This window comes from Bos grunniens, chromosome 7, assembly GCF_055505025.1.
Source record: "Bos grunniens cultivar Pamir isolate PY7600 chromosome 7, Bosgru_T2T1.0, whole genome shotgun sequence".
NCBI classification, from domain to species: Eukaryota; Metazoa; Chordata; class Mammalia; order Artiodactyla; family Bovidae; genus Bos; species Bos grunniens.
Window position 1 is genome coordinate 87,929,860 of NC_141171.1, and position 12,185 is coordinate 87,942,044.

General features: G+C 40.8%; 2 long non-coding RNA genes across 3 annotated transcripts in view; one reads left to right on the forward strand and one right to left on the reverse strand.

Annotated features, from left to right (window-relative positions):
• Positions 1 to 4,543: 4,543 nt before the first annotated feature.
• On the reverse strand, positions 4,544 to 8,761 carry LOC147369937 (uncharacterized). The gene is made up of 2 exons (XR_015168122.1): positions 7,498 to 8,761; positions 4,544 to 6,457 (listed from the first exon to the last, which is right to left on the reverse strand). It is a non-coding gene; the product is annotated as an uncharacterized LOC147369937 (long non-coding RNA).
• Positions 8,762 to 9,065: 304 nt separating this feature from the next.
• The window catches only part of LOC147369938 (uncharacterized), a 41,648-nt gene continuing 38,528 nt past the window's right edge, over positions 9,066 to 12,185 (forward strand). Inside the window, exon 1 of one of the 2 annotated variants that reach the window (XR_015168125.1) lies at positions 9,066 to 9,233. This is a non-coding gene — a long non-coding RNA (uncharacterized LOC147369938). The remainder of the gene's footprint in view (positions 9,234 to 12,185) is intronic. The other variant, XR_015168124.1, reaches the window with a different exon arrangement.

Consider the following 12,185-nt stretch of genomic DNA (forward strand, 5'->3'; position numbering starts at 1 on the left):
GTTCTCAGGTTTTTTAAGGACTTGTGATTAGATTAGGCCCACCTGGATAATCTGAGTCTCCCATCTGTAGGTCCCTAATTTTAATCAACCTGCAAAATCCCTTTTGCCAGGTCAGGTAACCTAGTCACAGGTTCTGGGAAAGTAGGGTGTGAATATCTTTGGGGGCCAGTATTCAGTCTAACACCACAAGCTTGTCTTCTGTCTTCATTCTTATATCCCCTGACTCTCAAACCATGTCTGCCACCTACTCAACAAATATCGAGGGGATGAGGAACCTAGATAATGGCAGAGTTGGATCAAATTCTCTGTGCTCACTACTGTCTCACACCCAGCCTGCTATGTCTGGTAGAAGAGGAAGAAGTTTTGGATGGCAAAACTCTATCAACAGCTCAAAAGGGAACTGGCTGGCAAGGCTGCTTCACTCAGATTCCTTTCCACACCTGCCAGGTGTCCCATGCTGAGTTTTTTGACCCAGAAGGCTGGTGGAAAATATGGGGCCCAGAACCACAAACTCTCTACCATGGAATCACATTTTGGTATACCCTCCCAAATTTCTCGGCGGTTTAAAACTGTCTCCCACTTTTCATCATTCCCCCTCTGTTCACTGCCCTGAATCCTTTCCATAAACAATAAAACTGACACAGTGTTAATTAACATCCTCCTAGAACCCAGAATCAAGAAAACTAACTCTTCATCTGAAGTAATTCATACTGAAATAGGAATGGCTGATAAGTCGATTGCTTATATTTTGAAAGTAGAACAATTATCCAAATTAGCTTATTCATTAGGGTGGGGGTTACGTCTGTTTTGTTCCCTCACGGGACTCTACCACAGTGCCTAACAGGAAATGAGCACTCAGCATTTGTGACTGGGAAAATATTAGGAGACAGCGGCTTTGAATAAGGAAACCATTTTAGTGCCCATGTTTTTCTTCGACTGTCTCTGTCTTCACTTATTTTGACAGGCAGAAAAATAAGGCCAATGTTTTCCAGTTTTGTCTTTTCTTTATTACTTATAAAGATTGCTTGAGCCTAACAAACAGATGGTTTGGGACTTGGGGGTTTTTGACTTAGAATTTCTCTCCCCTCAAAAGATGTTTTAAAATTTTTTTTCTGGAATTGTTCATTGTTGTTGTTTCATCGCTCAATTATGTCTGACTCTTCTGTGACCCCATGGACTGTAGCCCGCCAGGCTCCTCTGTCCCTAGGATTTCCTACGAAAGAAAAGTGGAATGGGTTGCCATTCCCTTCTCGAGGGGATCTTCCTGACCTAGGGATCAAACCTGTGGCTCCTGCGTTGGCAGGTGAATTCTTTATCACTGAGCCCAGAACTGTTTGGAACATGCCCTACTAAAAGAATAAGCCCATGAGCAGGGAATTCCAATGCAATCCTCTGTGGCACTTAGCACTGGCTCAACCGAACCTGGGAAGGAATGTGTACAATGCAGAGCCTAGAGTAAAAGTCCAGGTTTCTAATTTAGACTCAGACAGTTGTGTGATCCCTTGCAAGTCATTTAATTGCTTTGATGATTTATTTTCTCCCACTATTTCCTCATCTTACTCTAAGACTGCTAATCTGTGAGGTTTAAGATCTTCAGTGAACGTTGTACTGAACTGTTTTCAAACAAAATCAAAATGTCAACAATGATACAAATTATACAGGTTATAACTGTGTTGCATTTGCAGAAGGAGATGTAAGGTGCAATATATACAATATGAGCTACGTGGTTGCAATGAACAATGCTAGAGTATAATCCTGTTTTACTTTTAAGTGAGTTCATCCATGTTCCAGGTAAAAGCTAAACACAGAAAATAGCATGGGCTCATGCTTAAGGGGAAATGCATAATCATGCCCACTGGGGAAATGGAACAATCGAGATGTAGCTGTAACAGCTATCCTGCTTACCAGGCCTCTCTTGCCCACCTTCTCCTTCCTTTTGTCATTCTCTTCTTCTGGGGGTACACCTTCACTGGCAAGGAGTATAAAAAGCTATTACAAAAAGAAACTGGTAAAGTGATAAAGTATTGACCCAGTGGGCAAGGAAATGAATTATATAACTATAGAATGCTGTGTGGGAAAATATGTACAGACAGGAGATGTATAAAAAGAGTCACTGTGCATGTTATTAGCTTGGACAGGAGTTAAAGAAAAAAAAAATCACCTCACTTTTTCTCCGCCTTATTTTTCTGGGCACATTTGCCAGCTCTGACTTGCTCCGTGATGCTCTCGTCTTTATTTCACATCTTTTTGGTTCATCTTTCTTCCATTCCTTCCACAGCTTTTAAGCCCTCAACTCAAACTAAAAAAAAAAAAGGAGGAGGAGGAAGAAGAATCACAGGATCGGGCTGGGGCTTGCTCATAACTCAGCATGACTCAGAGGAGTCTGTTGCTGGCACTTAGGTTTCTACCCCTGGAAAGTGGGTAGGATAACGCTTGTCCCAGCCACAAAACAGGAACCTGTGGCCACCAAGCAGGAGGACATGTGCCAAAGTAACCTCTTCAGTGTCATCATCACTTTCTCCTCGCCAATCTCTCTTTAACTTGCTGGAAGCCTTGGTTGTGTGCTTCCTGCCCTGCCTTTTGATCCACAGCCACAACCCTTACTCGCCCACCCCTGTAAAATGATTTTTTTTTTTTTTTTTCCCTATGGCATCAACTGGTTTTAGTCTTTCTTCTTCTTTCATATTTTCAGTTCAAGTGAACTAATAATTCATCAATATCCATAATCTATTTATCTACAACTTTTTAAGAAGCCACATAAAATCTCATTCCCATGTGAGCTTAAAATGCCAATTCTAATTGGAACCATGTGACATTTTCTTTAAGATCTATTAATCATACTTACAAATAAGAAAACTTAATTTTAAATTTCTTTTATATTCACTACAGTTTTTTTTCTGTCTCTAACTTACTGTGAAACTTTCCTTTAAAAACTCCTTTAGCATTTTGTAAGAATACAGTAAGTAGGACAAACCCCCCAAACTCCTAATAATTTCTGTGGGAAACAAATTTTCTTAACACTGTACCAATTCAGTACCAGGAAAAACTTTGTTTTCTTTCATATCTACACCCTGACCAAAAAGTAAATAAAAAGTTCGATTTCCATATTACTTCAAGAATATACATTTTTCCTGTGGGACATGGAATTATATAACAACTCCTACAACATAGTCCTTGTTTAATTCTTTTAATACTTTTCCTTGTTTAATTCTTCACAATTATTGTTTTAAAGAATGCAAAGTAAACTAAGCGAAGGGTGACATTGGGCTGGAGTCCTCTGATGTAAAATCTTAGAGCTTTTAGGTATGCCTTACTTAAGTAAGATATAAGTCTTTTAAGTATGCCTTACCTAGTTGCCGGAGAAGGCAATGGCACCCCACTCCAGGACTCTTGCCTGGAAAATCCCATGGACAGAGGAGCCTGGTGGGCTGCAGTCCATGGGGTCGCTAAGAGTCGGACACGACTGAGCGACTTCACTTTGACCTTTCACTTTCCTGCATTGGAGAAGGAAATGGCAACCCACTCCAGTGTTCTTGCCTGGAGAATCCCAGGGACGGGCGAGCCTGGTGGGCTGCCGTCTATGGGGTCACACAGAGTCAGACACGACTGAAGTGACTTACCTTACCTTACCTAGTTGCTGTTTATCTTCAAACATACCTAAATGTCCATTGTTTAGTCGCAAAGTTGTCTCTGACTCTTTGCGACCCCATGGACTGCAGCACACCAGACTTCCCTATCCTTCACTATCTCCCAGAGTTTGCTCAAATTCATGTCCCCTGAGTCAGTGATGCCATTCAACCATCTCATCCTCAGTTGCACCCTTCTCCTCCTGCCCTCAGTCTTTCCCAGCATCTGTAGTGTGTGACTATTTTAAAACAAACCTATCATAGTGTCTGAATATAGAGTTCAGTCAATAGTTTGCAAACATCTCTTTGCTTCTTTTTATGCATTTAGCTACTGATATATCTTTTTCAACGGATGAAATAGACTTGAGCACATACAATAATAGAAAGCAAAAATTACCAGGTTTGGACTTCACTTCACAGCCAGAAAGATTCTGTTGAGTCTGCCAGCAGGGGATCTTGCGTATTAATACCCTACCTGGGAGAGCTGACATGTTGAAAATGAGATTAACACCTTCCTGCTTTACATTAACTAAGGCTAAAGTGTCATTTGCCTTATCAGGAGAAAAAAATTCAATACTAAAGTGATAGGGTTGCCAACAAGGTTTGGTTTTTAAGAAAATGTTAAAATTTTAAGTAGGATTTGTGTGTGTGTGTGTGTGTGTGGTGGTGGTGGTGAGTCTTTGAAGATAAATATGTTGTGCAAATAAAAGCCAAAATAATCAGGATGGCTTGAAAGCTAAATACAAACACATGTAGCACAGCAACTCCTTTTCAGGCCAATGCTAATTGACATTTGGCTTACAGTAAACAACTTGTCAGAGCACTAAAAAAATAATAAATTAATGAATCCACCATGTCAAAGAGTACTGATGCCCTGGTATTTGTTGCCAACACCCGACCAGCCTAGAAACAGAAGAGCTAATATAAATGATTTATTCGTTCAGATATAAGATAGCACTTTTTAATTCTCTCACTTCACAATCCATCTAGTTATATATTTACTAAAGATGAGCATTTAGATGAAAAAATATTAAAAATTCTAATGTAGAAAATCCTCAAGATCACTGTCGAGTGTAGTGGAAATGGGGCGGGAGAAGTGGGCCAGGAGTGGTCCAATGAACCCCCGCTCCAGACGGACCACAAATGGTGGGCTTTTCCCAGGCTCCAAAGTCAGGCAGTCACCCACACTTCAGCCCCAGGTGACAGAGCCCCTTTGCTGTGCCAGCTACCCTCCTAGGAGTGGCAGAGGGTCCTGAAAGGAGGACGTGAGTTCTTTGTCTTCCGCCTCATAATCCAGTTTTGTAGACATATATCAACAATAGCTGAATTTCAAAGCAGACTCCAGTCCGAGCAGAGGCATCAATACTCCCAATGGGAGTCACAAGGAAGGGAGAAGAATTCTCCTGGGAGGATCTGGGACACCTGCCCAGAGGAGACTTCACTGTGAGCTGGATCCTACTGGATGGGTAGGATTTTAACAGGCGGGAAGGGAAGATGGTGGAGAGGGCTTTCTAGGTAGAGTGGACCCATTCATTATATTTTGACACCATGATCACATACAGCATGATCGTTAAATAGACACCTAAAATACATCAATGGAAAACATGTTATTACAGAAAATACTCTCAGAAATCCACTTAAAAATAAACTACACATGTACACTGAATATACAAATGGTAAAAAAAAAAAACAAAAACGGGAGGGGATGAGATTTTACTCCTCTTGCTAAATGTCTACTATTCAGATCTCAAGAATAAAACATACCAGTAGCTGTTGTTTCTGTTCATCTCAGTGCTTCTAATTGCTGCTATCTTATGGGGTCTCAATGAGAAGGAAGGAGGAGGGGGGAATGAAGATACAAGAGAGTCTCAGGAATGCGAACTACGTGAAGCTGGAACCCCACTCTAAGTACATTCATTCATTGTTCCAAAGGTGACCCTGGTCCGCGTGTTCAAAGGGAGCTGGAGGAGGACCAGCAGTTTTAAGGTAGCCCAAAGGAAGGCAACCTAATGCCTCCCTAAGGAGAAGCCGCAGAGGGCCGTGCTGGTGGAGAGAAGGATAATAGCAATAATAACAATAAAAGAAGAAAGAGTGGGGGTGGGGTGAGGTGGGCAGGAGTCCTGATAACTTGGGATGAGGAGGGAGGAAGGGGTGGAGGCAACCTCTGCAGTTGCTGGAGGAGGATGTGTAAGTGATGCAAACAAGGGAAGCTGTGAGGCAGGATGCAGGAACACACTCAGGGAGCTCCCAGGAATAATGGAGAGCACACGTTACATCATCAGGATCACTGAGACCCGAATCCTCTGGGAAGTCATGTCTTTTTTTTTTTTCCTGATACAACGTGTTTTGAAGCTGAGCTTAGGGGTGGAGTGAAAGAGGAGGGGAAAATCACTGGGAAAAATTAAGCAGTCTGAAAGGAGTGTAAGATTATGAAGATAAATGTTTACCTCTCCCCGGCATCGTATCTCTTGAAATGAAACTGTTTCTGAATAGTGCTGCATGCCTACTGCAAGAATGTGGGCATTGTGAACAAATTGACTGTCTCAGATGATTTGACACATTTTGATTTCTGCTTAGGAAAATATCTGTTAATCCTATTAGAAAGAGAAGGAGAGGGTCCTGAGCAGGGAATGTAAGAGATCAAATCACTTCACCATCTTGATCATGCCGTCCCCAGGCCAAGGTCTTCAAGTCACAGCCATTGCCACAAGACCCGGAGCCTCATCCCTGCCCTGCTTGGCATCACTTCAAAATCCCTTCTTCCGCAGCCTCCCCCATCCTCACCAAGGCAGTGGCTGAAATCAAGACAACACTGGACAGCTGCCCTCTCCCTGGCAAACGAAAGCAGGAAAGAGACCTTATTTTATGCTTTCACTTCGTGTCGTTTTCCTTCTTTCCTTCCTATTCTCTTTTTCTCTCTCGTCCCTCCCCCTGTCCCTCTCTTCTTTTATTTGGTTTGCTGTTTGCTAATACCCAACTCCAGACCATTCTTTGTGTTTGGCAAAGGAAGCGGTTTTATTGTGTAGTAACTCCAGGGGGTATATGGTGTCTATGATGTTGTCTAGGCTGAGCCTCCCCCAGGAAGGTTAACTACCTCTGGCCTACTCTCCTAGTGGGAAGGATGGTGAGGCACACTTCCACACCGTTTCCTTTAGCAAGCAACCGGATTGGTCCCGGCCCCGAGGTCCCCACGCTTCTCACAACGGTGCATCTCAGTGTCACCATCCCACTGATGGGGACCAGTTATCTGAGATCCAAATCTGTCAACTGCCGATGAAGAGTTAGGGACAACAGAAGACATTTTTCCCCCAAGTACTTTCTGAAAAAGGTGCTTCTTGGAGTAACACCCAAGTCTGATCAAAGGGTCTGTTCATCTGTCTCAAGAGCCAGCGCTGGAGCCCAGCGTGTTGCTAAAAATATGCACTCACAGTCCTAGAAAATTGTATTCATTAAACTCTACCTACAGGTCCTCACCCAGAATCTGCTCTATGCCAAAGCAGCATGTTGCTGTTAATCCTCCTTTATAGATTAGGCAGTAAAATAAAGAGGGTGGGGCTGAAATGCAGGGGAAGTCTGCACACGTGTTTGGAGAAGAAGAAAAGGCACCGCACAGGGATTTCTTGTTCTCTCCTTCATGTTCCCAGTGGCCAGGGCTGTCCAGACACCACTGAGAGGTGCAGGGCTCTTTCGCATTCACAGTATTTTCACTTCCACAGGGTAAGTGCTACATGTAAAATGGGAATTTAGAACCAGATCAAATAAATGCCTTCAAACTGTGGCACATTGCTATTTCTGGATTCCCTCCTCCCGCCTTCTTTGTAGGTTAAGGAAGAAATAGTAATAATCACAGCTGACATTAGTGAGCACTTACTACGTGCCAAGCGCTGTGGCAAACGTGCTTAGATGCGTCCCCTCAGTTCCTCCCTCTAGGATCCCGACGCGGTGCATGTGTCACCGGAATTTTGCAGAGGATGCCATGAAGGTGGTAGAAGGGTGAGCATGTAAGTGACAAAGCTGGGATCTGAACCTTCAGCTTCCAACATCTTGCTCTTCACATCTATGCCATAGTGCCACCTCTAAGTAATTCCTGGAAAAATCTGTTCTGTGGTCCTTTCATCAAAGAGTTTGGTGACTGCACCTTAATAATAATTGCTATTGTCTTAATTTTTTTTTCAATTTTCTGCCATCAAATGGTAGGGTTCCACAAAGGCAGGGCAGGGCCTGTGTCTCCCTCAACTTTGCACCCCCTGCAGTCCTTAAAACAAAGTATCTTGCCCAGAATAGGAGTTAAAGAATTATTTGTTGAAATACCCTTTACATTATCTCTGTACCTAAATAAAGCCCATCTAAACAAGTCCATTTCCCAAACACTGGGGTTTGCCTCTTCTTTGTAGCCGTCCTCTTCTTCCTGTTTTGTTTTCCAAAGGTTGATTTTGAACTAGAGGGACACTGCGGTTGTCTTGTCACTTAGCGTGATTTGAAAGTGAGAGTCTGTGTAGTGCTTTAGCCTGCCCTCAGCAATCAGGCCTCACACTCGCGCGGCTCTGATTGTAGGAGTTGCCTTATTTGCATTGATGAGGATGAGCCAGCTGCTAGAGCATACAGAACGGCACCTGACACAATCACCGAGCTCAGGATTAGCGCAGGGAATCAGGAATCCACTGTGCTGCGTGGCAATCTCAGCCCTACATTAGAGTCACTCATGCAAAATGACCCAAATTTGCAATGAGCACAATTAGCAATCCAAAGATGCATGTTAATTGGGGGGCTGGAGATTTTCCTACATTTCCCTAAATTAAAAATAATAAACACACTCTTTCCTAGAGGAGTCTGGGCATGAAAATAATGCAGGGGATTCTGAGTTTGTAAAAAAAGGGTAAACCCCTGAAAATGTGGATTCCTTAGCCCCCCCCCACCCCCACCCCCACATACACACACCCGAGGTATTAAGTTTGGCATCAAATAGGGTAAGGGTTTTGTGGTGTCATGATCCTTTTTGAATCAGTAGAAAACAGCTACTTATAAGGCTAAAAATAATAAAAACAGCAATAACTCTAATACGTAGAAAAGGGAAATTTAAGCTTTAAAGGGGTATTTACTATTTTATATTCTGTATTAATATTTGAGACTGTCTTTGGGTCACACAACACCACAGATACACCCAGTGATTTCAGGATTTCCTAAAAGTGCAAGAGATTATGTTGAATTTTTATGAAACAGAGTTTATAAGTCAAACAGAACCTTCTCAAGCCCTGGGCTGTGTTTCCATGTGTCTGCAGTCTATAGGTATTGAAATGCTCACCTATACTTTAGAAAAAAAAAAACACACAACATTTTGCAAAAATTGAATAAATGATCATTCAAAGCAAAAGCATGCAGTTCAAAAGCTAAACCTCCCATTGGAGAACAGAAAATTTAATGAGCTTTTAATGGAATGCAATGCTCAGAGTAGTAAATTATTTGTTAGTTGACGATGCAATCAGCATGCTGATTAAGGTTGCTTGGTTTTTTACTAAACATTAACTGAATGAAAACGGGTAGTCCTTGTTCTGCTTGGGGGGCTTTAAGGAAGCAAATGGACTTTCAGAACAGAGATTGTCAATAAAGGTGAGTGCACTCCAGGTGTCATTTGAATATGATGATAAAATACTTCTGATAAATATTTAAAAGCATTTTAAATCCACAATGTTCGCCTAGTGTATTGTGGACTCTGTTTAAAGAAACAGTGGGCCTTAGCAGGGCCTAACAACAATCCCTCTATTTCTCTCTAGAAAGAAATACCTAGATCTGCTTTCTTTTATTGCAAAAGAGAAAAAAAGGGGGGTGGTATGCTTTGAAAATAGAAGCCAGCCTGGACTCTGGGACCAGGAACTGTTTGGGAGTTTGGAATATAAACCTAAGAAAAGGCAAAAAAGGACAAAAACCAAAACAAAGGAAAATATTCTGACCGCAAATAAAGAAGAGACATCTGTTTCTCTGGGTAGATTAAGATAAAAATTTAGGTAGTTTTGATATTTTGATGCTTTAAAATGATTGCTATTAGAATATATATATATTTTTTTCGATTTATAAATGTTGGCATTCTGAGAGCAAGAAGGACTGTGGTATCAGAGTTATATTCTGTCTAATTTAGGAGCTCTGCGAGGGGAGTAAAAGAAAAAGATCAAAAATTGGAAATAAATTATGTAATGCTTATTTTTGTTGTTGGATGGTTAATACAGAATTTATAAGTTATATTATTCACCATATATTAATCAATATGTACATTAGCTATAAATTATTGTTTCTGAGAGAGATTTTGTTACCAAATCTATTTAAATTGCTAGATTTATTTTCCCCTCAAAAAGAAGGATTTTTTTTTGTTTGTTTTTCTCCCTACCAATTGAAGAATTATGGGTTTCTAGGTTAATTTTCTTTGAACAGCTACAAAGTTCTTTTTCTATAAATCCTAATTAGTTTCATCATCGGTGATTCTCTGGCAATGGTCAGGTACCCTTAAAATCCGATAAATAACTACCTCTCACTTTTAACTATTCCTGTTTATGACCCAAGAGGTTAAAAGCCTTTGACTGGCATTTGACTTCTGACCTCATATAAATGTTATCTTATCAGTTCCTGCTTGTTAACTTGTATTGAGTGCTTGTCCCTGATGGCTTTTAGATAAAGGGTTGTGGGTTTTTTTCTTTTTAATATATTTCCTATAGGAACTAAACCATTTGCTTTGTTCTCTGCTTAGTGCACTCCAGTCTACACAGAAAACCTGCTATAAATCTGTTATAAAGCTCCAAATATACTTTTATTTATTCCCGACATTATTTTAGTTTAGCTTTACGGGTGGGATTTGATGATTGGGAATATGTATTTATTATAATTAATAGCAGTAATTACTAGTGCTCTTAAGCCTTTAACATGTTAGTCAGAAAGCTGGTTAGCATGGTACACTTTTTTTTTTTAATGTAAAAAAATTAAAAGAAAAACAATTTTAGCTTTGCATTTTGCACCAGCATGAGATGAGTTAGAGAGATAATTTATGGAAATCTTGTCTCCACAGACTTCAGAAGTCCGCCTAATGAGAGAGTCATCACTAAGATATATCTTTTTTAAAAAATCGAATCCAGACCATGAACAGTGCATTTTTGATCCTTTGGGGAGGAGGGTGGTGGCCTGGCGCCCTCCTTTGCCCTTCTGTCCTAAGAATTAAGAAGGATTTCGGCCTTTTATTCCTTTTGCAGCTGTGTGTGTTGTTCACACGTTCAAGTGTGTATGTGTGTGAGTCCAGTCTCTATATACAAATCTAAATACATTTGAATGTTTGCATTTTAAGCTCTCTCCATACCTTGATGGCATCATGAGAGTATTCTAGGCAGATGTTGGTGCTTCAGAGACTGCCTCATTTACAAGTGACCCACAGTGTGATTTCTAAACAAAATATTATATTAATTTCTGTGGGGAAAACAGGCAGAGAGGAGGGAAAGAAGGAAGAGGCAGCCATCTTGGAGTCCTTTTGCCTTTTAGCCTCCTTCTTCCTCTTCCCAAAGCTCGATAGTTAGAATATTATCTTCATTTTTAATTGGCCTTCAACATAATGCAGGAGGCATGTATAAGAGACCTTTGTATCCGTGTTTGGAGTAGAAAAAAGTTGTAACCTCTTTGGACTTTAAATAATAACTGCGACTATAGACAAACTACACCTATTATTCTCTATCCTTCTAAATAAATATACATATAAATGAAGCATATGCCACAGCTTGTAAGAGACCTGTACAAAACCTATTAAGGGAAACAAATGTCTATTTGGACCATTCATTTACTGCTATCTAAAGAATTAATATGTCAGTAAAGTTATCTGCCCTTCCTCCTCCCCATTCTTTCTTTTCTCCCCAAACACACACTCACATGCGCACACACACACACACACATTCAGACACCCCCACTACGCAGCAGTGGCAACCCTAGAAACTTGCTTTTTTAAACAGGAATTCCCTTTCTCTTAGATCTGAAGTATTTCAGGAAGAATGAAAAGACCAGCTCCTATTTGTTATTTTATTTTAATTTTCTGTGTGTGGAGCTGCTCAGCTCTGCCATGTCCCAACACTGCTTTCATCATGCTCATATTCTGGCAACACACAGGTTTAACGCAATTTGTCCTAACTTTTCATTTCAACCATTGCTTTTTCTCAAAGTGGCCAGAGTTTAAAGACTCAAAAGCAAAGGGAAAAGAAATACCCCGGCAGGGGGAAAAACAAACCAACCTCCAAACTGGTGCTGGTATTCACAGCATTGACACATTCTCAAATGTTTTCTCTGTAGTTATAACACAAAAGCGCTTTCTTCCCTGTTTTGATGTATTAAAGACAGAAAGAGAGAGGACCCTTGGAAGTGGTAAAAATAAGTATTTGGAAGCACAGGGAAGGTGTTTCCCCTTTGAATGTCCAGCATGTGTCAATAACTTAGATACTAACAGTTTAATATTAATTAACTTTAAAAATGAAAAGGGGGTGGGTGAAAAGTTAAATTTAAGCAAGTTACGTTGCCTCCGTTGAACTTTCAGCTCTGGGT